Source organism: Chiroxiphia lanceolata, chromosome 1 (assembly GCF_009829145.1).
Source record: "Chiroxiphia lanceolata isolate bChiLan1 chromosome 1, bChiLan1.pri, whole genome shotgun sequence".
Lineage (NCBI taxonomy): Eukaryota > Metazoa > Chordata > Aves > Passeriformes > Pipridae > Chiroxiphia > Chiroxiphia lanceolata.
Window position 1 is genome coordinate 68,438,888 of NC_045637.1, and position 24,696 is coordinate 68,463,583.

At 38.2% G+C, this 24,696-nt stretch overlaps 1 protein-coding gene across 3 annotated transcripts in view; it reads left to right on the top strand.

The window, feature by feature from the left end:
* Positions 1-504: 504 nt before the first annotated feature.
* Positions 505-24,696, top strand: part of GALNT1 (polypeptide N-acetylgalactosaminyltransferase 1) — an 87,972-nt gene continuing 63,780 nt past the window's right edge. For 2 of the 3 annotated variants that reach the window (XM_032699057.1, XM_032699064.1), the window contains exon 1: positions 505-702. The gene's annotated coding sequence lies outside the window, so the exon portion shown is untranslated. The remainder of the gene's footprint in view (positions 703-24,696) is intronic. The other variant, XM_032699047.1, reaches the window with a different exon arrangement.

The window sequence follows — 24,696 nt, forward strand, 5'->3', positions numbered from 1 at the left end:
CCCCGCGACAGCGACCCCCAACCCACCGCGGCGACCCCCGCACATCCGGGGCAGCGGCGGGGCGGAGCGGGGCCGAGCGGGGCGGTCACCGCCCCTTCCCTGGTCCCGCCTCCCCGCGCCGCCGCCGCTGCTGCCGCCGGTGATGGAGACGCGGCGCTGAGCGGGTCGGGCGGCAGCGGTGGTGCGCGGGAGAGCGGGCGGGGGCGCCGCCGTCGGCGGCAGCAGCGGGAGCGGCGGAGCGCGGGGCATGCGGGGCGGGCGCCGCCGGGGGGCTGCAGCTGCGGGCTCCGAGGCGCCGAGGGAGGCGGCGGCAGCGGCTCCTCCGCGGGGCTCCGTGTGACCGCGCCGCTGCGCCCGGAGCGCGGCTCCCGGCAGCCGCAGGAAGAGAGGGGCCGAGGCGGCGGCGGTGCGGCGCTGCTTCCCCGGCCGAGGGGCGAGGCGGCGAGCGGAGGCGCCGGCTCCCCGTGGCCGTAGCGGCCGCCGCCGGCAGCGCAGCGGCAGCGGCGGCCGCGCCTCAACTTGGTGCGAGGCAGCGGCCGCCGCGACGAGCGGGCGGAGCGCGGCTGGTCCCCGTCCCCGCCGCCGCCCAGAGGATTTACCCCACTGGACTCTGTTCCTCGGGCGCCCGGTGACAGGCGGGGTCGGCGGAGCCCTTCGCCTCTCCTCGACGCCCGCCCTGCAGCGACGGAGAGGAGGGCCGAGGTGAGTGTGGGCTCCGGGCGCCTCGGGTTCCGCTTCCCCCCGCGCTGGGGCTCGGGGGAAGGGAAGCGCCAAGTTTAGGCAGCGCCGGGCTTCTTCCCTCTCGGTGAGTCCGCGGGGGAGCCGCCGCTTGGGCCGATCGCGCTTCCTCCGAGCGGGGTGGCCCCGCCGGTGCTGCCCCGGGGGCAGCCGCCGGGGAGGACGGGCACACACAGCCCGCGGCTGCCTTCCGGTGGCTCCCCGAGGTGCTCCATGGTCGGGGGAGCTGGGGACGTCCTGTTGCTGCTTCCAGGGGTCGGGAGCTGCTGTGTGTCAGCAGCCTCCGGCAGCGTGCCTCTGTGTGTGTGTGTGTGTGTGTGTGTGTGCGTGCATGTGTGTTTGTGCAGGGGGGGAGTACCAGGGCAGCAGCCCCGGCTCTACCTCTGCACCGCTGTCATATCAAGTTCGTTCAGTTAATGTTTATTATGTAACATGTGACTAATATTTTAGGCTTTCTCTTATCTACTGGAATCCGGATCAGCCTTATTTTATTTCCTTTTAATTCATAAAACTGAAGAAGGTCGGGGAAGCTAAGACTCTCATTCCAAGTGGTTGCCTACAGGAACTTGGTTTTCATGTGACTTTACCCGTGTTAACAGAGGGTTACTACCTCCTTCCACTTCAAGAAAGCAGAAGTGTGTGTCATCTGCCTTCTCCACCTCCACTCCCCTTTTATTATTAAGTCCCGGCAAGTTTCTTTAGGTTCTACTTGGTTTTAGCAAACTCTAGAACCTGCTACTTTGTGAACTTACTGGGTGAGATACTGAAATAGAAACTGATTTTTGTGCAGCAGCTGCTGAGAGAAATAACTTTTATGGCGATGAACAGGAGTGAAACAGTCTCTTCTGTTTATATAAATGGTGTTGGCACTACATGAACTGTAAATGAACATAGCCAACAGCTGTGCAAACCAAAACTATGTAACTAACCATGTATTATTATACACTGCTGATCTCAACTTCGCTTCTTTGCAAAGGCATTCAAGATCATGCTACTCTGAACACTTGGAACACCACAGAAGTTGTTTTTCTTGTAAATACAAAGGATTGCTTATATTGGGAGAGCACTTTACTTTCTAGTGCCAGCTTCATAATTTTCTGTGACTTGGACTTTTGTCTCTGTCCTCCTGTGATGCTAGCCTGTTTTTTGAGTGGTATTACTAGCACTCTGAATTTGATTTTGCTGCATTGTATCAGCCTTACCTGTGAAACGTGAACGCACATCAAAGGCAAATATTGTCAAATAGGGAGCTTGTGGCAGCATGGTCATCTTAAGAAAAATGATACAAATGGTACCTGGCAAGGACACCACACACAAGCCACCCTTGAGATCAAGGTGAATGACAGCACATGGACTATTACTGGATGCTGTCTGTCTGTTTAGAACTGTAAGCTGCGTGAATGAGTATACCTTATTCCTCATATACCTTGTTCCTGTAGGAATAGGGCTATTCAAAGACACTAATTAAAGTCATGGAAATGCTTTAAAAATACCATGTGACAGTCATTGCATAGCCTAGTGGTGAGGTGGTACTGTTACACTTTTATACAAAGATTTATTCCTCCCCCCTCATCATCTCATATTGGATTTTTTCAGATAAGTTCAGGAATAAGCTATACAGAAAAAGAATGGAGGTAGTTTAGAATAAATTTCAATGCCAAATTGCTGCTTTAGTGAAATAGTACCCTGCTGTCTTTGTTGCACATGTGTCGATAAGCTATATGTTAGCTATAAACTTGTTAAATATTTTTCTTTTTTTCTGTCACAGAAAGAGCATAATATTTGGGCTGAGAAGAAAATGTAGCTCAAGGGACACTCATCCAAAAATAGGGTATTTCCAAATACTTAAATCCTTTGAATGCAATTGACATTATGTTTAGTTCAAGAGGCAAGAGATTATTGACAGATTTTGCATTTTATATTTGTAGTGATTTTTTTAATTTTTATTTTAGGGCACATAAGTGTCAGACTGTCCACCTAGCAGAGAAGTTTGATTCACAGGACCAAAATGGTATGGTCTTTGGCTCTGCAGTCTTACCCACCCTGTGTCTTTAAGTGGCTTCTATGTGGAAGTGCAGGAAACACCTCTAGATGCAAGTTGACCTGTATTGGGAACTGTCAGTACTTGTAAGGAAAAGGAATAGCCTACAAATTTAAATAGAACTATTTGCTTTTTTTGTGTGTGTGTGTAAGATGCGTTAAAATACCTTTTAACAGTTGTTGTGGTGCTTTTTAAAATGGTGCTGTTTCATACCTTATCGATCAAGAATTTATCAAGAATTTTGGAGTTCTTTTATCCATCTTAAATTATAATCAAAATCTGGAAGTATGTAGTGCTGTCCTTCAGGCCAAGTTATAGTGCATGTTTTTCATTCCAGCATTACTCTTCAGGATCTTGATTTTTAAAGTTTGTTTGGAAGGTGGTGTTTTTGGTGACCCCTCCTCCTTGCATGGTCAGGATGGTGCTTTTAGTATTGAAATTGTGACACTGAGGTTTATCTGGATGAGTAGCTCATGACAGATAGAAGTGTTAAAGGAGGCAAACGTTAAATGTTTCTTTTATGGTATGGGTCTTGCACCAGAGCTTAATAAAACTAGGCTTGGATCCTTAAATGGGACGCTCCTCATCTCAGTCCATTTGTTTGTCTTCCTTTGAATATTGACAGATTGTTTATAATAAAGATGCACTAGAGATAACTTTGAATATTTAATTATGCTTTGGATCAAAATAGCATACCTCTGAACACTATACTTCCCCCTTTCACTGAGCAGCATCCTTATTTCTGAGGATTAAGTTATTTCCCTTCTGCTTACATTGTTTAGTCTTTTTGTAACTGTGGTTTTTCATATTTTGCTTTGTGAATCTTTGATTTCTAATTCTTCACCTAATCTTACACTGCAGCAGCCTTTTTCAGGTAACAATAAAGAATGAAGCATTAGTTTTATATGAAGATACCACAGTTTTGCTAATGCTTGGCACTGCTGCTTTTGAATCTTGATATTCTTAATTTTCTACTGCAATGTTCTCATGTTGAGCAGAGATCTTTCCTGAGTTCCACAGGGATGCTTGTAATCCTCTTGTTTATACTAGGCCTACTTAATTTGGTAGGTTGCTGACTATACTAATAATTATTTAAGTTGCAGTGACGCTTCTTCTGCATTTATTAACATGGAATTTTGTCTGCCACTGTATTAGCTGTGCATCATGGTTGATTAGCTTCCAGTTGATTACATTTTTGGTCTTATATACTTGACTAACCTGTATAAGTATTAAGTTTTCTACTTTCTTTTTCAGTTCATTAATTAATACCTTTAAATGTTGCTTGCTTTATGGATCTTTGAAGCATCCTGTTGTTAACCTTTTGCCGTGTTGAAGTTTGATTACGTATTCATAGTCCAAGCTTCCTGTTTCTTAGGTAGGAATAAAATATTTAAAGCAAAATGTAACTGGAATCTGCAAAATATATCTGCAGTGTTGAAATCGTGGCTTTTACTCAACTGTTAGCATCAGGTCTATTCTTGACAGAGGTATTCTAAATTTAGCATTCCAAAATAAAATGTTTTAACTGTATGCTTGTCACAAAAGCACTTTGACACCATCTTCCACTGACTCTGGCAAAGCATTTTTTCCCATTTATGGCCTTTCTAGCGAGCTTAATCCATTATGTGAAATCAGCCCATTGTAAAAATCAATGGAATTGATATACTTTTAGCTAATGTATTAAAGAGCTGGCTAACTGCTCTATTATTCACTTTCTGATTGCTTAAATACGGTTTTGCACTATGAAATATGAAGGTTCTTAAGCGGCATTTACTTTCAGCTAAATTGGAATCTTGTGACTTTGAGCACTGCATAAATATCTCACGTATGTGCTGTTACAGTAACTCCCAACTCACTGAGGCATTCTTGCCATTGGGTTCACATAAAGGTCTTTTTATAATCCACGAGAGAGAATTAACTTGAATTCTGAAGACCTGGACTATTCACATTACTGGATAATGGTTTGTAGTTTCTCGTAGGAGATAAGATTTTGATTCCTTGTGTCTTTGTTTGAAGGGCCAATGGAACTGTGCAGTCAACGTTGAAAGATGTGTCTAGTCGATAACCTCAGTTGTCACTGAAAGCAAATGTGCTTGGAGACCTGGTTAGTTAAGAAAAGGTACCCTTGGCAAGATAGTCTCCCAAGATTGTCTCTTGATAGAATTTACCACCCTTGCTTTTGTGATCGAGTGTTTTATTTTCAGTTATTAAAAAAAAGCCACATAACTTTTTTTTTCCCTTCACTTCTTCTGTCTTTAAGTAGTAGGTAATTGTGGTATGGAACTTGACTTGGAAGTAGCTTCAAAACTTTTTTTTTTTTTGCCAAGGTATTTGGTTTTGGCATTAGAGTAGTCAGTTTTGTTTCTTTGGAATTAAAAAGTTATCCTAACAATGGTGCCTTTTCACTGGAATCTGTATTTAATGACCACAGCAACTCTCATTGATAGTTTCAACTCACGTGTTTGTCCTTTTTTAGCAGATGTTTTCCAGCATTTAAAAGTAATATGCAGGTAGGGATATTGAACAGTGGGTTATGTCGCTATTCTGTGTAATCTGATGGACCTCAAGACATTTGTTTTTGTTTTCCTATGAGAAGTTACTGCTAGATAAGAACAGTATAAAGCAGCAACAATTTGCTGCTGTGGAAGTTCAACTCTGGGACCAGCTGATGTACAGCTGCTGTGGAATTCATTCTTAATTAGGGAGGGAAGTGTTTTCATAATTTTTTTTTCCTCGTGCCGTGCTGGTATCAACTTTCAGAAACTTATACTCTGTTAGAAAACTTATCCAAAAGATAAGCCAGTTCAGTGTTTTGTTGTCTAGCTGAAAGAGCATTAGCATCCTTTGTAGGCAGAATGTATGAACTGATCCTTTATTCTATAATTCTCATATTGCTTTGTATGACTTTGTCCTGTAAATTGTAAGCCAGTGTAATATCGTAAATGTTTTGGTAAGTCTACTTTGTTTTCAGTAGTACTAGTATTGGTTAAGCTGTACAAGTGTTAGAATCTGTAGGAATTATATTTTTGGTGGAATTTCTTACTGTAGATAAACTCTTAGCATTTTTTGTAAAAATAGTATTTCTTTGTAATGGGATGCAGTACCATTTTCATGTTGAATATCAATATATCTTCATATAAGGGAGTTCCTGTTGTGTAAATGAAGTCATACAACAAAATTTGTCATCCTAGTTAAGTGGAACAATTGAGTCAGGATGATATTCAACATCCAAGTTGCTTGTGAAAACTTGTTAAAGGCAAGCGAGAGGGTATGACATGTTCCTTGACTTTTTATTTTTATAGTGCATTAGAATAGACTCCAGAGTTTCAGCTGGTGCTTCCTGTCAACAATAAGAATGATGATAATAACACAGTGCGTAAATATCTCACAGTAAGTAGTTCTACAGGAGGCAGGAACACTAGCCTCATTTTGTAGGCACAACATGATAACATTTATAGGTTGGACTTGATGATCTCAGAGGTCTTTTCCAACCTAGCTGATTTTTTGATTCTATGACAAAGGCCAACAGAACCTGAAGAACTTGAATTCCAATCTATTTTCTTTTCCGTAGCCACAGGTCATTGTTATCTTACCTTTTTTCATACCTTTTAAGCTTGTGTTCTGTATAGTAGCAATGCTTTAGTGCAAATTGTGAATGATAATTAGAATTATGCTGAAAATTAAAAGGAAATTGATAATGCCAGATTATTTCAGGGAGAGGGAAACAAATTTTGGGGTTTGGGGCTTTTTTTTTTGTTGTTGTTGTTGTTTGTGAGCAACAAACAAGGAGATGTAAGGAACAAACCAGGGGATAGGAATACTGGTAACAGGTTGGAATCACTTGTCAGTGTGTCGAGAGAGATTTGGGAGTGCTCATTACATATCTGAATTAAGTAGCTGACTGAAAAGCAGAATGAGAAATTGAAAAAATGACCATGGACATCTGTAAAGAGAAAGAGATATTTAGTACTGGTCTTAATCAGATGTCTCCACTACAGTGTTTTAAAATGAGTTTAACTACTGTGGCCAGGATGAGCAAGGACTAAGATCAAGCATAAAGATGTCTCTCACCCCAATCAAAAGTGGATAACAAACGGATGTAATTTCATATGATCAGTTCTTAACTTTGCTAGGTGATAAATTTTTTTAAAACAAAACACCCAAACCAAATGTACATCTGAATCTTCAGATGGTCCAAATGCATATTAGTTGTAGGGGAAAAAATAGGACTGATCAGAGTTGTTTTCACTGGGTGACATTTATCAGTTTGATTACCATCATGAATAATTTAGCATTAAGAACAGCCCAGGCTCTTATGTGCATATCCTGTTCATTATGTTTCTGCATTAAATACATTCAAGAGAGAACATTCACTGATGGGGCATTTTTAAAGTATCTTTAAGGACTCATTTAAGTTAAAATTAAACTAATGGATTTATTTAATTTTCAGTTCATTATGTACTCAAGGTAATTGGGATTGATACACTTTTCAAACACAGAAGCTGAATCCTAATTCTAGATGCAAAAATCAGCTATAACTATTATTTCCAGACAATACTTCTGGAAGGAATTACTTCAGTTTCTGCTGATTAGAGTACTACCTTGAAGGTCCAGTTGGTGAGTTTACCATAAGGAAGTTAAGGATGCATTTTCACAGAACTTTTTTTTTTTTTTTAAGACAAGTTTGTGGTTTTAAACTCTATTGTCTATAGTGTCATGTGAATGAAATAAACGTCTGCTGTCTTTATCTTTGAAAAATGGTTAAAGACAGCATACCAGAGCAGTCCTGTTTCAAAGAGATAACAGGTCTATTTAGAATAGCTAAGAAAACCTCTACCCCTGCTAGCAGTGTGTAACTTCGTTCATCCCTTTTCCAACATACTCTTGCAATTTTTTCTTCAGTACTCTCTGTTCAGAGGTTTAAGAAATATAGGTATATATAGAATATAGGTTTACTAAACTAGTAACAGTTTAGTAAACCTGTTTTGTTTTCAGTCTTCAATTTCTGGAGCTAGTGAGGACATGTACACACAGCACACAACAAATCCTAAGCTTCCTAAAGCACACCAGAGGTACTATGATTTAAATACGTTTATTTTAAATTTGTATTTCAAGAAAAATAAAACTTGCCTCTTAAGGCTCTCTGCCTGCAAAGAATGGTTATAAAATTGAATATTTTTTCATGCTGACATTCCTAAATATTTGATTTTGTGGTTTATTTTTGTGAAATGAAAGTCTCAGAAGTGGCATGAAAAATACAAAGTTGTACAGTAACTTTAGGGAGTAGAAAAGGACAGTACCACTTCCAGGAGCCTTAATATATGTCAAAAATTATACGTTCTTTGTGCCTTCTTACAATCTTTGAAAGGCATTCAGGTTCTTACCATGATCTGCTCCTTGCTCCAGTGCTGTTTGTGTATAGAAAGGGTTACAGATAGGATAGGAAAGTCCAGTAAGTTAAACTTGGGTTTGCTTGAGACTTAACTTCGATGTAATTATCTGTCCTCTTTAAAGAACAGCCTGGTAACCATTTGGAAATGTGGTCTGACATAGCTGTGGGAAAAAACTCCAAGCTACTCAGTGGTCCCTTTGCTTCAACTTCTACTGTGGTTTATTTGGGTGCTGAAGTGAATAGGGAGAATAATGTGAAGGATGCCCAGGAATTCTTCATTCTTTGTAAAAACTCAAGCAGAACAGTGGGGCAGCTGCTGCTATGTTAGATGGCATACTCATCAGGAGTGTTTTAGTGTTTTTTTTCAGCTTCAAATTCATTTTAACGTATGGTATCACAGGTTTTATGAACATTGGACTAAAGTAGTTTCAAACTGTATAGATCAACATCATCTTTAAGGACAGCTTAGGCTGCACAGAAGTAAATGGTTGATAATCTAGCCTTCAAAATAACTAATGTGCCTTATAAGAGCTTAGAAGTATTGTTTGTATAGCTTTAAAAAAGATAGTGTTCATTATAGGTTTTTTGTGCTCTAAAATCTGTATTTGATGTTTGGCTGTGAATAGAGTCATTGAATTGCTGGGAGCTGCATTAATATTTTATCAAGTCTAAAATAAGTTGTATGTTGGTAGTTAAAATACTACTTGGTTGTACAAAATGTTAAAGAATGAGAAAAAAATTGGTACCATAATTGTCCAATAACACTAACAGACTCATGCAGAAAATATTAAACAATTCATCAAGTCCTGTGAAAGTGTAGTTGGAAGATAGGTATGTAAATGGAGTACATCAGAATCAGAGTTACTCTGACAAGAGCATCTGAAAAAAGTCTTAAGTTGCATGCTTGCGTATTCAAAAGGCATATTGTACAGTTTTGATTTTTTCCTTTTTTTTATATTACAAATTCAAGTATTTTTTCATAATATTATTCACATTAATCTGCTATAGTGTCATCTCATCAAATGAAAAAGGGTGTTTAAAAACATGAAGAATTCTAGGAGTCTAGTGAGAAACTAGATCTGGTTAAAATATTTTAATACAATGAGCAGATTGTGTATGCAGAATCAGCACAAAACTTTTTTTCTCTAGCAAAATATACTTGTCAGGCTCTATATCTAATTTTGCACTGCACTTCTAAATCATAAAATCTTTGTATCTGCAGCAGTTAATTTAAAAAAATTTAAGGTAACCGATGCCCCAAAAGAAACAAAGTAACCTTGTATATTGAATTTGTTAAATCTTTAAAAAACTAACCCCATAAACCCCATAAAACCAAGCCCCCTGTTTACTAGGCATTATTTTCATTCCTTCCTTCCTCATGTTTCTCTTTTAGTTGCTTTTGGATATTGCAGAGTTCTCAAATCATATATTTTATTTTGTCTTTCCATGCCCAGGAAAACTAATCACTTTTCTGCAAGCAGCTAATGCTTGAAATCTACTGTGTGTAAGAAACCAGTTGACCCAATCTCAGCTGTGATCTGATTCACAGAAGTACAACAATATGTAATTTGCTTGCTTTGGATCATATCAAAGCTTTCTTATGCAGTTTTAGACTATTGTGACTATTCATTTTTCCCCCAAAATTGTGCTTTCCCAAACACAGCAAGAACTTCTAAGAGCTGAAACAATAGTTCCTCTTTATTTCACGAGTGTTATGTATATTTGAAAGGCATCTAACAACTCCTTTCCTGACCACATTTTCCTTTTTGTTGAAAACTTCATAAAACATCTTGGCTTCTGCCAGAAAAACAATGCTTTTTATTTTATTTTTTTTATGGAATACCTCATGTTGCAGTACAGTTCAATAGCAATGAGTTGCGGTCACTAATTTCCACTAATAGTGGATCCACTAATAGTTTGGATCACTAGCACTTTTAAACAAAGAATCCACAATGGAATGGTTTTTAAAATGAACAGGCTTTCTTTATTATCACTTCTATGCAGAAGAGTTAAATAGCATGCAAGTCAGGCACTGATTTCCAAGTCAAATGTTCGACCTTGCAATCTTCATAGCTAAATTTTCAACTCTGCAACTGTAAAAATATTTGATACCAACTTTCTTATAGTAAAATCATCTTTTATTGCAGAGGCTAATGAAATTATGATTCACTACTGCTTCCATGTGCAGGGATGAGTGGTACAGTGTATTTCTATGGAGCAAACCCAAGAAGAATTTCTCATTATTCTAAGAGACTGCTTCTTTATCTATCGCTTGTAAAATATTTGCTAATTGTTAGTTTGAACCAGTCATATCAGTTACTGTTGTAGCATACCAGCTTAAGTTTTCCATAATTTGTGATTTCTCCATTTCTTCCATTTGTTTGGGTGTAACATTAATTTTTATTCAGAAGAATGTGGTAATGATTCAAGAATGAGAGTGGAGAAATGTATATGAAAGAAATCAAAATAATAGAAATTGCTAATAATTTGGGTTCTGTGATACATAGTCTCATGTGTCTTAGAGACCTGGCTTCTGAAAATGAAGCTCAGTGTTTTTCAGAACATCATCACTTTTACTGTAACTCAAGTATTTCCAAAAAAAAAAAAAAAAAGGAAGGAAATTACCTCAAAGTTAGCTTGCTGAGGATGTTCATTTTACTGTACTGGTCTTGGAGAGTATTCAGAATGATGTAAAGTTTTGTGTTTTTCTTTACATGCCAGTTTTTCTTTGCATGCCAATTATTTGACATAATTTAATTTACTAGAGATATTTCAATGTATTTTGAATAACTTAAGAGTTTCTTTGTGTTTTAACAATGTATTAAACTGTTACATAAAAAGGTAAACTAGAATGTGCCAGGGGAGAGAGACAAGACTTCTTTAAGAGAAAAGTAATGACTCATTTTTGAAGTAAATTGAAATCTATTTATGTTCAGACATATTGAAGAGGAGATGATCACAATGGCCCAGCTGACAAACACTAAGTTTAAAATTTCCATATCCAAGTCTTAGGTTTGGAGGAAAAGGAGATTAGTTTCGCTCTTTGGTGGTGTCTGGAACTGCTACTACTCTGGCATCATGAAATTTGTAATGCGCTAAGCAGTCACTTTCAGACACAAAAAGGAGAAATTTAGACAGTCTTATGCAAACTTGTTGAAGAATTATTTTCCTTTTCCAAAAGGGATTTATTTCAGATGGAGGGGTAAAAATCATAAAGTATTTGTAAAATCTTGAGTGTTTATGGAGGAACATAACTGGAAAACTAGGGAAATTTTAAGACACTTCTATCTTAAAACTGTGTATATGTCTGAAAATCTTTGTATCCACTGTAAATGAAGGTTTATGGAAGAAATACTGTTTTCTGTTCAACTTCAAAAAGAAAGTTTAAGATTTTTATTTTTTTTTCCATGCATCCTTCAGGAGAGAGGAAAGTTAAAGACAAAACTTTAATACACAAAAAGTGAATACACAGAACTTGAAAGCATTTGGCTTTGGTTGCATCTGTATGGATCAAATGTTCAGTCTTCAAGTGATGGGAGGGGCATTTCCCTGGCTGTACCAGCACTGGCTTGGGTTCTGTTCTCTGCCTGCAGTTTGTCTGTTTTCTAGTCGTATGTCAAATATGATGATGACATGCCCTGTGGTAATCGTTCTTGTAAAAGCTAATAGTGTTTTTAGTTAAATGCTTACCCCAGTTAGGCAACAGAAATTGCTTTGGCTGGAGAGTAAAAGTTGCCTTTTTGAGACAGTTTGATCTCCTGCTCTGTTTATCCTCAGCCCTCCATCATGCTTACCTTGTGCCACCCTTCTCCTCCAATTTTTAGACTGCTTGTAGTCATACTTAGTGGGCAAAAATCCCTAAAATATTAAATTGGCACAGGTTTGGAGAAAATTGATCCTAAGGAAGAAAGGCAACTCAACATTTACCAATTCTTTTCTATCCTGCCAGTTCACCAGCGAGCCGAGCTTTTCACTGAGCAGATGGCATACCTAAACCTTGGAACAAACCCTAGCTTCTGATGCCTCTTGCTGATTTAGTAATTAAGAGGCACAGGGAAGAGATCATAGTACTGTGTGGGGAATGGACATTTTAGAGGTGGAGGAATAAAGGAGAGCTCATAAGGGGCAGCAGCAGGGTGCTGGGGTTATGGCTGTCTGTGGGAGATCAACCCCAAAGTTCTGCTTTCCACAAGGAAGCATAACTTGTTTTAACAAGGGCTGTTTGCAGATAGACTGTAATTTATTTCTAAGGATCAACATTACACCGACATTTTTTTTCAGTGTGCTGCAGCTCCTACTGCAGTTGGTTCTTTTAAATTATATAAAGGTAGCCAGCTGCTGCTACAGAGTAGTTTTTTAGAAGAACGTAGTGGTAAAAGTTAATCCACTTTCCTTGCATTAATAAGTAGTTCGTCATGTAGTTTCTTCTCACTTAAACAAAATTTCCACAGTTTGCTAAGGAACTGTTCAATATGAATTTACTGAATGTGTTATTTTCTTATTTTTTTATTTTTAAAGGGAGTAGTTGAAAGCTGCTCATAGAAAATTAGCTTTTAAAGTGGCTATTTTGTAAGTATAACATCTCTTTTTCCTCTCTTGGAAAACCAAAGAGGAGAACAGGAGAGCAGACTACAGACAATTCATACATGTAAAGTATGAACAACATAGTTGTTCATACATGTAAAGTATGAACAACATAGTTGTTCATACATGTAAAGTATGTAAGCTGATGTAATTAGGGAGAGTGATAACCTAGGTTATTTCCTTTCTGAATTGCATGAGGAAAAGGCATGAAAGAATCGAAATTTACTGCAACTTTCAAATTGAGTTGTTGGATACTTAATTATGACCTTGTGTCTTTGGTGGATGTGTTCTACACGTTCTGGATAGCATCACAGAAACTATTAGGAAAGACTTCTTACGTTGCAAATAATAGTATAAACATGATATTCTCTCACTTTTCTGAATGAATGCTACTAGATGATATGAGGTGATATGATTTTAAACTTGACTGTTGCTAAAGTGAAGTGTTAATGTAAGAATGGACATGCTTTTAACATCATTGTCACCTACCCTGCCTCTGCTTCAAAAAATAAAACAAAATCTGATAATGAGACATTGCTTTGTTGAAAACTATTACAGAAGTAAATTGCCTCAAAGAGCAAATGTTTGAGGCTGAGGAAAGTTGGGACTGGATGGCATAAGTGGTGTTACCAAGCATCTTTTAGTGAATAAGAGTAGTTGAGGGTGGGTCACAATTAGAGGCTTTGGTAACATCTGAACAGGTTTTAAATAGGAACTCTTGTACACAATCCTTTTGATGAGATTAAAGCTGTGATCTCCAGCCTTCCCTGGACAACTGCACTGATCAATGTGATGGAAGTAATGACATCCACCTTTTCAATTTTTTAATTTATTGCAGCTACAAACAGTATTGAAGAGTCTCCTGGTCAGTGCTTTGTCTAAAGGCATTGGGGGGCTCAAAATGAAGGCAAACAGGAACTGGGCAACATAAAAGCTGTAGGAGAAGAGAACAGAAGAATTGGCAAGAGAGAATAAAATGTAAATTTTTGCTCTAGAAGATAATAAAAATATTTAAATGGCTAAATAGTATCTCCCTATTTCTTTTGTCAAATAGTGACAGTTGTGGAGGTGTAGCAAGCAGGTTAATGTTTTGACTAGCATGATTTGCCTGTCTAGCCAATCTCACAGATGATAAAATCAGTTTGACCTTCTTCCTTCCTGCCCCTCTTGACCCTGACAAGGGTAAAATTTACTCTTGACATAGGATTTAGTTTCCAGGAAAATACCAGTGGGATCTTTACAAGAAATAGGATGAGTTTATATACCCCACTGAAATGTAGAATAGACACACCATCTGCTTTCATTTACAGCATAGGGCACACCACTATAGCCTTGGCATGTGTTGGAGTAATTGTTTGGGAGGTAGATGTAGTTGATGATGTATTTGGATGTGATGTCCTTTGAACAAAAAGTTACGTGGTAGTCCAAACCATGGACCATATATAAAAAGTTAGGTGTACATGTCCTGTAAATATTTGTGATTTTCTTTTATGTACATATAGTGAAGATAGCTCTGAACTATAGTATTTTACAAACCTTTTTTGCCATATTCATTCTTGATGAGTAAGCAGAATGTTGTTGTTATGGTGTGGAAAACAAAACTGAATTTTCCATTCTGTATGTAATTTTTCCATGAATATGGAATGTTGATAAGGCTTTTGCTGAAAGGATCATATATAAGTCATCATATTTTTATTTAGAGTTTATGTAGAACTTACTTTCTGGAAGTGTGCAACACTTTTGTGTGCAAATCTAAGAACAATACTGACAAATCAGTGGTTTGAGCATACTTGGTTTGTAGAACACTTCAGCTTGCAAAGCAAATAGCCATTCTCAGCATTTGCTACTCTTTTGAAGCTGATGAAACACTTTAGCCGCTACTTATAAGTTGGTTCTACTTTGTAATTGGTTCTACTTTGTAATTTGAAGCTAAATGTTCATATATCATGTCATAGAAATCCATCTCAAGTATTTTGACAAATGGATTGTCTTCTCTTTTGGTGGGAGCCTCACAGGGAGGTACTTGAAAGCCCCAAGTTTTCAGTTGCTGAGGAAGGTCTTAGAAATGCTGTTTCAGCTGGTACTGCTTCTCTAGTTTGATGAATTGAATTTGAGTCTTTAAAAAACATAGTACATTTCCTAACGTATACAAAAAAGTTAGTTGATGCTTTCCACCTGAGGAAATGTTAAGAAGTTGTTTGCTAAGCATATGACTTTGTCAAACAGTTGAACTGGGAGCTGAATGAGTTGAGAGGCTTTGTTTTGGCCTGTCACGAGGTGTGCAAAAGTGTTGAAAGCTCCCTGCTTGCTTTTCTGGATGACAAGTTAAGCATTTTGGATAAGTAGTTTAAGACAGTGTAGTACTTCCAAAGATTTTTTCCCATCAGGAATAAAAGTAATTCAGTGTTGATTGAATAAAAGTAGTACATTATTTTTTTTTATTCCTTCTAACTGTATTTTTAAAAGGTGCCTTCTTTCATTTTGATGCTTGCTGAGGTGTCCTCTAGTATAGTATACCTGCTATCAAATAAAATGTTCATATTTTGTTCTTATGTAAGTTGTAGCTCTCTGTATCCTGACCTTCTTTTCAGTATAGCAAGTACCTAGCCTACTTGTTACATTATTTTGTCTTTAGTAATTTTGGTTTTAGGGCTGATTAGGAACCAAAACATTCTGCATGTTTTCATATTGCTGCCTAGCTTTTGATGTACGCTAGGATGAGCTTCTATATGGAAGATTACTGTTTCATCCCTTTTTGGAATATTCAAACGAGAATAATTCCTCAATCCTGAATCAGTCAGGTGTTTTAGGGAAGCAAGGGTTCATACAACTGGTGTCTTTCCAGTTACTGAAAATGCTACATGGTCGAATTCATATCTGAATAACTGATAGAGATTTCCAGTAATGCAAGTTTCTCAGACCCTGAAGCATTCTGCCAGGTATCAGGTTAATAATCCTTCCCACATGATGTTATGATGTAATTCAAAATGTTTTCGGGCCAGCTGCTAAAGAGATGTTTAAATTGAGATGAAAAATTGATACAGAATAACTGAAAAAACCCAAAGAATTGGAGAAAATAGAAGACATAATTACCACATAGTAGTGGTAATTATGTGATTTAGTGAGATTTAGTGTAAGAACAGTGGTAACTCTCAAAGTTTAGGAATTAAGTTGTTAGCTTAGTGAGCATGCCAGTCTGCTACTGTTGCTGAAGTAAACAGTCTTTTCCTGGCCATTCTTTCCCTTTCTTAGGCATGTACTGTGAAAGAGATGGCAAAATTTTCCGGAGTGCAGTATATATCTGTGCTGAATTAGCTCTAACCTGTGCCCAAATGAGATGTCAGAAAGGAGTGTGGGGATAGACACTTAGGGACTAGGGGACATTGCCATGCATTCCTTGGGCTGCAGTGCTGATTTTCGTGTTCTTGACTATTTTTTTTCCTCTTATTTTAGGCATGGGGTATATGTAAACTGCATACCTTGTTACCTGCATACCATAGTATCTTCTGGGTTCATGCTTGTAGAAAGAAAGACACTGCAAAAACAGCTGGCTGACTCAGCAGTTAGTAAACCAAGTGAAACAGGATATTCCTAGGAAGAAACCTTAAGGTCTGCAGCATGAATTGGGAAACTGTATGCCAGATTGCTGCTTTGCCAAAGGCTGCATTAAAACAGCAGTGCTTTTTTTAGAAAAGCTAATTCATTGGCTTATTGTCGCAGTTTCCTCATCCTTGTTATTACAGTGTTAATAGCTCTCAGTATTCTGTTTCAACTACCTGTTACTGATTTTACAGAAAGGGATAAGAAAGAAATTAGGATCCATATTACTAACTGAATCCATTGTTTTGGAAACTTGGTAACATAACGTTTCCTTTGTTCCTTTGTGGTAAACAAAACTTCCTGAATTAAGGTCCATTATCTCACCTGAAGCCAGAAGGAGTTTGTTTGCTTTTTTCTACTTAGAAGAATGGAACTATTTTTTTTTTTTGTTTAAAGTGATCTTCCTACTCTTGCAAGTGAGAAATGATAGTCATTTGTCAGCTCAGCCAAATTTCAGATACTGTTGCAAGTAACAGAGCTTTGCCTGGAGGCAGATGCATGTATCCAAAACTAGATTTTCTGTGGGAGGGTTAGTATTTGTGTATGAAGACATATGTTCAGTCAAGCAGTTTGTTGGTTTGGGTATGTTTTCTCCTGGTGACACTGACAGACAGTCTTACTGAAATGCTTTAAATCTGGCAGAAGGCCGAAACCCATTCCCTCTTCATTTCCATTTATTTCCCTCACCACAAAATTTTGGTTTTAAATAGAACATTAATATTTTTAAAGGACTGAGTCCCTAGGCTAGACTTTTTTCCTATGGGAGGTTCTATGTATTACTTCTGTGCCCTAGGCTAACTTCTTTCTAAAGATTTACTTTTATGTAATGTAAACTTAACTACTCCCGTAGTTAAAGTCCTCCTAATAAACAGTGTGTTATTTTGGACTTTGGAGTTATGATATGCTTGCTAACTTGTTAAACAGCTGTGTCTAATATTTCCATTATTTACAGGGGGACTAATGTTGTAATGCATGATAATATTGGACTTTGTAACAGCTTGTGGACAAGAATACAATTTTCTCATTTTCCTCTTTGATTAACAAGTGCTAATTACATATTGCAGGAGACTACTTCCTTTTCGATTTGTGAGCATTTTTTATGGTTTCATTTGGTTCCTAAGTCATTAAATATATAAACAGCCTTTTTTAGCTCTGTAAACACCCACAAATGATTTGGTTTGGAACTCTAATATTTGTATTTCTTTTGCAATGAAGCTATAGAGCTGAATGGACAGTAATCTGTCTCTTATGCCAGAGTACTGGAAGAAATGATTTCTCAGTGTCTAAAGAGACATAATTGGATGTGTGGAGCAGTAGTTTTACCTAGGGGACTTTCTATCACTTAGCACTTTGTTTATTATCTTTGTGTGAAAATATTAATATCATTGAGGTCCTTTGTAAATGTTGAGAAGCACTGTGTAAATTTGACATTTGCTTTTACAAATTTACCAGTTGATTTATTTCAAGTACTACCTCTTGTGAATGTCAGTTCTTAGGATCTTGCTTGGGTACCTCCCCCTCCCACTTTTTTACACTTTAAGTAATGTGCTTCTTAAAACTCTAGCAGTGCCTGCTATAATACTCTCTGTATATGTGTGAACTCAAAAAATCTAAGCCTCTTATTAGAAGTAGAACATTCTGTAGTTCCCTTTCTCTGCATATAGGAGGATTGCTGTAACTTTATTATCCCACAGTGGCTTGTTACCACTTGCAAACTGAGTTCTTGGCCCATGAAAGGCAGAGGTTGTAGTCTTTTAAGCACCATTAAAGCAGCATATTTGAATGTTTGTAATTTCGAATCCCTCTGATCATATCTGAGGTAATGGGAAATATTTGTAGGTATTTCACTGTCTGTAGTTCCATTAGTAATTATCAGTGGAAATGGAGAACCTGGGTATGGAAATAAATCATGTACATTTTTTTCCCTAAGCTCTGTTCTCCTGTGCCATCCACCTGTAAGCTTTCCTGCTTTCTGGAGTGTTTGCATCACATCAGAGAAAGGGATGTTACAGAATATTCATTTGAGTATTAGACCTGAGAATATAGCAGACAGCTTTTCTGAAGCCTTATGCTTGCTGTTGGAAGAAAGCATTGATCATAGGTCATGCAATTTTACAGAATGTAAAATTTATGAGGGCAGCTGTCATTGATTTTAATGTAATTATGTATTTAACTATTTTGTATTCATAATTTAATAGGACGTTTTTCCTCAGTGGGTCTGGAAACTTTTACTCTTTTCTGATGACTCAGGAAAGAGTAGAAAAGGTGAAACAGAAAGCACTATCTTTCTCATTTGAAGGCATCCTCTGTTTGCCAGTGTTAGTGTTATGTACAATTTTTCTAGCAAAGAACAGTATTCAGAAAATGGAAAATAAACAACATTTATAAAAACTAGATGAAGAAATCCACTTTGTGTACAAAGCTGTGCACATGCACACGCCTATATAGGTAGCTGGGGTTGATGCTGGTTGGCATGCAGGAGGTGCTGATACTTCTGCCTGGTTGCTGCTGCGTGGTTTAAGGGTGTTGCCAATACTTGTATTTGTTGAGAAAGAGGATTACATGAGCTGTTAGAGTAAGTGATAATTATCTGATTTCTCCTGAGCTTCTGTGATTTCTGGTAAAGTTGTCAGTGAGGTCCAAAGTCTGTGCTTTTTACACAAGAAATGTGTTGTCTGTAATGTCAGGGATATGCATCTGCTGCTGGTCCCACCTCAGTTCACATGAGCAGGAGGCAAGAGAACAAGACTGAAATTATTGCAGTATAGGATAGGAAGGTGGAAGTTTTGAGAGCAAAGTACAGCTCAGTCTCTGTTTTCATAGCCTATTACAATAGAAATATTACTGAAAAACTAAACTACCCACTCTTTGTAAACAAACGATGCAAACAAAAAACTTTGGTCGACACTAAATCCTGGTTTTTTTGACTTCTAAGTTCCTTCATAGTAAACGTTTTGTAAACTGAAGGAGCTGAGAAGTGTCTAATGCATTTTGCACTGTGGCTCACATCCTCCCTACGCACCCTTGCTGGTTGCTTTGCATACTTGTGAAACAATGAGGGTAGTGTTTCCTGGTGGCTGAAGAGAAGGTGCAGAGGGTGTCTGCCAGCTCGCAGCAGTCAACACACAACTCTTTGTTGATAGTCCCACTGAAGGCAAGCGTGTCTGGATTGATGCTCCATGCTCCTACTTAAAGCCGATGTAAGTTAATGCTATCAAAATAAACTGCCGTTGCTGATTGCCTTACTAATGTTTTGCATCACAATAGTTTTAAGAATGGCAGCGGTGCTACTCATGATTTGCAAATAATTTGGTTTTATCTCTTTCTGGAGAGCAGTTGTGAGGTTATGAAAGATAGCTTTCTTTTTTTTCGTGTTGAGCGATTCACCGTGTAGGTATGGTTTGAATTATGAAAAAGCTGTTTCTTGCAGTCCAAAGAGATTTAGTAATGATGCTGAATATGACAGTAGACACTTCACTGATAAAAGCAGTAGACTGTCTTGTGTTTTTATTTTTTTCTAGTGCTTTCCAGCAGTGTAGTACTCTCAAGCAATGTGAAAATGAGCTTTGCAATGGTCTTGATTTGGGGGTGGGGGTTGGGGTGCATTTTACAGTTGATCTCTAAAAATCATGTTTACTTTAAAATACCTCTGTGGGTTCAGTCACTCTTGGTCCCTTTCATACACTTCTTGTGTTGCTATGAGTCAGTGTCCCCAGAAGACAGGAGGCAGCAGGAGGCCTGTGAGAAGAAGGTGCTGCTGTGTTGTTTGCATGGCTGTACTTGCCAGAATCATTGCTTGTTTGGTGAACAAGCTATTGGTCAAGGCCGAGAAAAGTAATGGCATACACTTTAGCTGTCAGTCTAATCAAAGTAAGTGTTAGCTTGTCAACTTTTTTCTGAGTTTTGGGAGACAGTATCATAGCAGTGTGTACTTTAGACCTGTTAAACACATACCTGTCTTTATGGTTTTGCTGATTCTATTATAAAGGATATCTATGAATCTTTTTTTCCTGACAAATTGCATGCAGGGAAGAAAAACTTTGGATTGTCTCCATTAAGAATTCAATTCATTTTTTTCCCCTTGCTGTCTTTCTGTATAAGATAAAACCATGGAGACCTATGGAATAAAACTGTGGTGGTGTTGTGCTGTTTTTTTTAAATATTGTTGCTCATCTCAAGAACAATAGGTAGAAGATGTGGTTTTCTCAGTGTTATAAATCTGTTTTCTCTGGAGTTTAATGGCAGGCTACTAAATTTTTTTCTCCTTTCCATGTTTTGCTGTTCACTTTCTTGCACTGATGTTTATGGCCACGTGCAGGGTCATACCACTGTGCTGATGTGGTAGAAAAATAAATTGAAGCAGTGCAGTTGGCTCCATACTTTATGGCAGCTGCAGGGTTTTTTGTGTGTGTGTAGGAGTGTCAGTGAATAAACAGAAGTTGATTGAAAAAGCTGGGAAGATAATGTATGAATGAAAAATCATACAGTCAATCCATATTATATTTAGGAAGAGGTGAAAGTGGTAAGTGGGGTGTTACAATTAGGAAAAGATACTGTGCAGAGATAGCTCTGCATGATTGCTGCTGTTATTAAATGTGTCAGAAGAAAGTTCTCTGTATAATAGGAATGGAAATATTGAGGCTATTCAGTATAGACAGTTGCTTGAATATGAGACAATTATATTTTGCACTTTAAAAATATTGTGACTGTGAATCTGGTCAGCATATTAGAATGACTGGCTAAAATTTGTTTAGGTTTAAATAAAAGCTCAGAATATTGGATTCTCCTGAAAAATCAAAAACTTTTTTTTTTTCAAAAAAGCTTTATTTCATTTTTAGGTTTTAGCTGGAATAGAATTAGTTTTCTTTTTAGTAGCTAGTACAGAGTTGTATTTTGGATTCAGTATGAGAATAATATTGATAACACACTGATGTTGTAGTTGTTGCTAAGTAGTGCTTACTCCAAGTCAAGGACTTTTTAGTGCCTTGTGCTCTTGACAGTGAGGGGGTGCACAAAAAGCTGGGAGGGAACATGGCCAGGACAGCTGACCTGAACTGGCCAAAGGGATATTGCATATCATAGAATGCCATGCCCTGTATATAAACTGAGGGTGAAGAATCAGGCTGGAGTACAAATACAGTTGGGTGGAGTATGGTTTTGTTGGTTGACGAGAAGCTCAATGTGAGCTGCAATGTGCACTTGCAGCCCAGAAAGCCAACCATGTCCTGGACTGCAGCAAAAGTAACAGCAGGTCCAGAGAGGTGATTCTCCCCCTCTACTCTGCTCTTGTGAGACCCCACCTGGCATGCTGCAAACAGCTCTGGAGCCCCCAACATTAGAAGCATGTGCATCTGCTACATGAGTCCAGAGGAGAACCACGAAGATGATCAGAGGGCTGGAACACCTCTCCTATGGAAGACAGGCTGAGACAGTTGAGGCTGTTCAGCCTGGAGAAGAGAAGGCTCCAGGGAGACCTTAGACCTTCCAGTACCTAAAGAAGGCCAGCAGGAGAGCTGGAGAGGGACTTTTTACAGGGACATATAGTGATAGGACAAGGGGCAGATACGGATTAGATATAAGAAAGAAATTCTTTACTGAGTGGATGGTGAGGCACTGGAACACGCTGCCCAGAGAAGTTGTGGATGCCCCTTCCTGGAAGTGTTTGAGGCCAGGTTGAATGGGGCTTTGAGCAACCTGTTCTAGTGGAATGTGTCCCTGCCCATAGCAGGGGAATTAGAATGGACCTTATAGATCATCTAGTTCCAATCCCAAACCGTTCAGTGATTCTGTGAAGATTAGAAATGCATCATCAAGCCAGTGTAACATCCTCTGCAACAGGAAGCTTGTGGACTGGAGAAAGCCACATGTGATACTCTTACAGAGCAAGCTAAGGAAACATGGCCCAGATAAAAAAAGCTATTTTAGGATGCGTGTAAAATCATTAGGTTAACAGTAGCCAGAGGTTTTTTCAGTGGTTCACTTACAGCAAGGAAAGCATATTGCATGGGGTTTTGTGTAGTTGTTTCAGCTTACTGTTCTTCTTCATGAACTGGGTAATAAGCATATGGTTATGAAATCTGAAGACAAGATGTATTTGGGAATAAATGCAGTTACACAAAGCTGGGATGGCAACTCAGGAAAGTCTTAAATGTTGGAAAGATAGCCTAAAAGAACGGAATGTGATTTACACGAATAAGTGAAATACTTTATGTTGAGGTCAAAATGAAATAAAATATGGAGAACAACTGTTCAGTTGTTCCTCCCATCCCATTCCTCACCACAGATTATAAAAGGAGAGTTAACAATGCAGAATTGTTCACGAAGAAGAGGTGTGTGTACGTATTGGTATGACTAAATAATATAATGTGGAGGATGTGAAGTTGAACCTTTTACTCCATTCTATATTGTGGAATTCAAGTACTTTTATCAGTTTTGGCCACTGTACTTCAAGAAAGCTGTAGGCACAGTTAATTTGCCTCAGGAGTGTAATGGTAATGACGGACGATTTAGAAAAGATGGTATGTGCAGAAGGAATGATTGAATTGGCATTTTTGTAACCCAAAGAAGAGATCAACGGAGATCACAAGCTTTTAAGTGTGTGGAAGCTCACTACAAATAAGCAAACATCTACCTTTGGTAGATGTGTCTTGCTTACTAACAGCAACATGGACCATTCACTGTGTGTCCTGCTCTCACTGTTTGCTTTTTAGTTTTGTGTTTTATGAGGGCTATTTCTATTTGGTGTCTGGACAGCACTGAACAAAGAGCCTGCCATCTTAGGCTCCTATGAAAAACTATATGAGTTAGCAAAATTACTAAATAAGCATCTTCATCTAACCTGATAAGATGTATAGATAGATATATCAGTTAAAACTCTTGAGAAGATAGAAGAAAATTTGCTCCCAGATGCCAGCCACTTAGCCAGTAACAGACTAGTTTCCCCATCTGTAAAAATGAATCATGTTCTCTGCTTCTGTAAGGCACTTGAGCTTTACTGAAGAAAAGTAATACAAAAAAGCTAATCTAACATAAGCAGCACTGACTTTTTTGGTGTGTGTATTGCATGTTACAGTGCAATGTGAAGAGTCTAGTCAGATATATCATGGAAGCCTGTGTTTGACCTTCATGAAGGCATTTGCTGTGATGAAGGTTACTGTGATGATGTCATGATTTCTTATACTAACATGTTCAGAAAGGAAACAAACATGATTTATGTTAGGTGCCCTGCTGGGTGTGTCTTGGATCATATTTTTCTGGCCTTTGAAACTTCCCTATTTTTTTCAGATTTGGTAAAAACTGGTATCATTTCTGGGAGATCCTTAGCCAGTTCTTTTAAAAATCAGACTGTAAGCCACTTCTGCTCAGTATTCCTATTCTATCAGTATACTTTACCAGTATTTTGGTAATCTATCCTCCAATGGAGATCAAAATTAGGAGTTGAAACATTTTCCCTTTCTACTTTGGTATGCAAATAAATGGGAAACTGCCAAGTACTATACTTACTTCACCTGCTTCAGTACTGGCATAATAATTTGTTTCAGAATAAGCAGTTGACAAACACCTTTTCTATCACTGCCAATCTTAACTTTCCTTATCATGTACTTCCCCCATACTGTCATGTTGTCATAGTGTCAGCATCTTATTTTTTTTCTCCCTTGTACATAATTTTTCATCTGGACAGGTACATACAGCTAACAGTTTAAACAGGTAGAGCAATAAACTTGAATAACTAAGTAGGCTCATATATAATATGGCAAATACAAGATATAAACTCATATAATATATGGCAAATATTACCTAAGTGCTGACAAATTACAATTGCATCAAAAATTGAACAAACCTCCTCTCTTGTCTGTTATGATATAATCTTTACTTTTCAGCTGCTTAGAATTTCCTTCAGACATTGCTGTATTAACTGGATAAAGGAAGGAATTCATTCAATAAAGCTAAACAGATAAGACTTGGAAAGGCTCAACCGTCATTTTTAAGATGTCACTTTTTTTTTTAGAAGTGAAGAAACATTACTTCTTAAGCATCAGGTCTATGTTAGTATAATATCACTTTTTTTTTTTTACAAAAGCTGTCATTATAAATGCTAATGTTTAACTTGTGGGCGAGAGATGAAAGAATGTAAAACCCCCTACATCTATAAACTTGAATATGTATGGGAAAATTTAGTCCAAAAGAATGATCATCTGGAGAGCTGCTCATGTGAATGTGTGCTGTTGAGGAGGCTGTTTTCTAGCCTTATTGAGAACAATTCATAGTTTGTTGTGCTAAGTGTTCATGATTGGATAGAGGATGACATATATAGAACTCAAAAATAGATAACTGCTTATTT